Genomic DNA, 3,478 nt, shown 5'->3' with positions numbered 1-3,478 from the left:
TGGCTTAAAGACTGGTGCCATTGGTGGCATTTTGGGTTTTTTCAGTAAACGGGTAGTTTATATGGCACCAGGTCTGCTGCAGGCAGATGGGGTTCACCTCTCTAATCTAAAAGGATTCTAGCTGCTGAATTGGCAGGGCTGCTCAAGAGGGCTTCAAACTGCATTTGAAGGGGGAAAGGGACGAGACCAGGCTCTCTTGAGTGTAGCCTAAGGGTGGCATACCTGAGTTTGGGGTGAAGTTGGTAGCCCAGCTGAAGTGCATCTACAGTATGGATCTACAGTGAATACAGTATGGGTAACAAAGAGGAGGATTTGGAGGCCATTATGTAGTGGGACAGCCATGATGTAGTTGCCATCACAGAAAGGTGGTGGGATGACTTTTATGACTGGAGTGCTGCAATGGATGTCTACAAGGTCTTCAGAAGAGACAGGCAAGGAAGGAGAGAAATTGGGATGGCTTTGTACATTAGGGAGTGTTTTGACTGTATAGAACCTGAGGATAGTGATGACAAGGTTGACTGCCTATGGGTGAGAATCGGCGAAAGCTAGTAAGACAGATATCGTGGTAGGAGTCTGTTACAGACCACCTAACCAGGATGAAGAGGTGGATGAACTATTTTATTAGTGGATGCTTGATGTTTCATGACTGCCAGTCCTTGTTCTTTCAGGAGACTTTAACCTGGTTATGGAATAGATCATCTTGAGTACAATCATGCAACAGATACTGGACAACCAAGGCACCTGACCTAGACAGCTTGGGTTTAGAAAACATAGGTCTTGCCTGACCAACCTGATCTCTTTCTATGACCAGGTGAGCTGCCTAGTGGATGAGGGAAAGGCTGTGGATATAGTCTACCTGGATTTCAGCAAAGCCTTTGACACCATCAGATTGGACAATATGAAGAATTTCTTTTTAGAAAGAGTGATTAGGTATTGGAGCAGGTTGTCCAAGGGGGTGGTGGAGTAACCTGCCCTATAGGTGTTTAAGGAAAGACTAGCTGTGGTGCTTAGTGCCATGGTCTAGTTGATATGGTGGTGTTCAGTCATAGGTTGGACTTGATGATCTCAGAGGTCTTTTCCTGCATTAATGATTCTGTGTGATACTGTGCATAGCAGCTGTTTTATCCGCTTTTCACTGTCAGTAACTTGAAGGTCCCTCCAATGTCCAGATCTTCCTATCTGCAGTCTGTAAGCTAAAATAATTTATTCTCTGAGGATCTGCCAATCTCATCTCTTTGTGCCTCTCCCATTCTTTGACCAAGGTATTTTTTATTTCTCGTGTCTTGCCTTCTTTGCCTAAACTGTCTGGAGCACAAGAGAGGATACACTTTGCTCCCTTCCTCACTTTTGCCAGTCAAATGGAAGAAATAATAGATCACAGAATTAGAAGGGGCCTTAACAATCATCCAGTTCCACCTGCCCTGTCGTGGACAGGGACACCCTCAACTACACCAAATTGCTCCAAGCCCTGTCCAGCCTGGCCTTGAACAGTTTCAGGGATGGTGCATCCATAGCTTCTCTAGACAACCTGTGCCAGTCCTTCACCACTCTTATGGCTAACAATTTCTTCTCAATATCCAACCTAACCCTGCCCTCTGTCAGTGGGAAGCCATTGCCCCCTTGTCCTGTCACTCAAGACCTTTGTAAGTCCCTTTCCAGCTCTCTTAGAGACCCTTTATGCACTGGAAGGGGCTCCAAGGTCCTTCTGTTCTCCAGGCTGAACAGGCCCAGCTCTCTCAGCCTGTCTTCACAGCAGAGGTGTTCCGACCCTTTGAGCTCCTCTGTGACATCCTCTGGACTCACTCCAGCATGTCCATGTCCTCTTTAAATTGTGGTCCCGAGAACTGGACACAGTATTCCAGGTGTTTTTGTCTGAAAAAATGCATTCATTGATAGATACAGGGAATACTTTCATGAGAGTGAATATAACCCAGAGACCCTGTATGTGATTCTCATCTGTTTTTTCAATGTTATCCCAGCGGATACTTATTTTGATTCAGATGTTGACTATATACTTAAATTAATGTGCCTGAATATTACAATGATGTAAGAGTTTCTGGCATACCATGCCTTTGAGCACACAGTTTGCGTAAATCTGATTTTTGTCAAAAGTCCAAATCCAGCCTTTGGAAGTAGTCAGACTTCTATAGCAAATAGTTTGCAACAGGCTTGGTGTCAGCTTAGGCTTTTTCACCATTTAAACCATTCCCAATGTGCTATTTACTACATTCTGGTTTCCTAACAATCAGTTTGCCAGAGGTAGCTAAACTGGTTTGATTTGTTTTATGATGACTTGTGCCAGAATTGTTTCATGATGAAAACATATCATCCTTAGTCCAATTAAAATCATCCCTACAGGGATACAGCTTTAAAAGTGCCATGTAATTGAAATGGGCATCTGACAGCTGAAAGTTGTGCTGCTAGTGACCTTGTTAGGGTGCTGCTTTGCTGATTCAGTTCTAAGCCGATGTTAATATTCCAACAACAAGAGCAAGTGCTACAGACTTCAGCAGAGAAGATGATTTTTAATTCATAATGCATAGAACGTGATTTTGGGACTCCAGGATTTTTTCCCCTTCTTCCTCTTATATACTGGAGAAATTATTCCAGTTTACTTGCAGCACATCAGAGCAGACTTCATTGCGTTGGACAGAAAGGATATTGAGTACCTCCAGGCTGACTCTCTGTAGATGAGAACTTCATATCTGTCCTCCTGGGAGTCATATTTAGAGAACCTGTGGTTTTAATGAATGATTAGTCTCTGATATGCATAATAAGAGCTACTCCAGCAGTAACAGAGGTGGTGCCAGGAACCTTCTCTTTACTCTAACAGAGATGCTGAAACAGTGCAAACTGCGGTAGCATAAATAGCAAAAGTGGCTGAAGTCACAGCAGTGTAGGAGGGTATGGATGACAAGCATCTGAGAGGAGGAAAGAGAAATGGTGGAAGCTGTTTAGGGGGTGTATGGAAGAGGGATGAACAGTACCAAATCCTGGTGGTAGCTCTGGGTGTTGAAGACTGTGCTTATGCATAGCAACATGGAATACAAGGATTGTGCCTGCTTGCAGCAGGAGAAGTCTCTGTGGTGCCCAAGCCTTAACTGGTGTTTTGATTTCAGAAAGCTTTTAAGGAAGATTGGGACAGGATTCAGTTTGCCAAATGGCACACCTGAATTCACTTCCTCATGACAGTGGAGTGGCTGAATCATCATTATGAATGTTTGGTCATTCAGAGGGTAGATTTGGGGGATGATTCAGCTAATCCCAAGGAAGATGCCTTCATTACTTGAGTGAGTCTTTCTTCAAATTACATTGACTTTAATGATTACATCTGGAGATGTACACGTATCTGATGTGCAGGCATCTGGGCATATGTTTCTTACTCTGTGAACTAGACACCATCTCACCTTGAAAACTGAGTATATCCAGAAAATCCATAGCAGAGCCAGAAACAGAAGCCCAGTCTTTTTCCTGGGTC

The 3,478-nt window shown here is 43.8% G+C and overlaps 1 protein-coding gene across 1 annotated transcript in view; it reads left to right on the top strand.

The window, feature by feature from the left end:
• Positions 1–3,478, top strand: part of LOC103798124 (lipoxygenase homology domain-containing protein 1-like) — a gene marked incomplete at both ends in the record, with an annotated part of 45,143 nt that overhangs the window by 40,718 nt on the left and 947 nt on the right. The gene's annotated exons all lie outside the window — the stretch shown is intronic.

The sequence above is a fragment of the Acanthisitta chloris genome, unplaced genomic scaffold (genome assembly GCF_000695815.1).
Source record: "Acanthisitta chloris isolate BGI_N310 unplaced genomic scaffold, ASM69581v1 scaffold752, whole genome shotgun sequence".
NCBI lineage: Eukaryota > Metazoa > Chordata > Aves > Passeriformes > Acanthisittidae > Acanthisitta > Acanthisitta chloris.
Note: the sequence above shows the minus strand (reverse complement) of the source record. Positions and strands in the feature narration are given on the sequence as shown.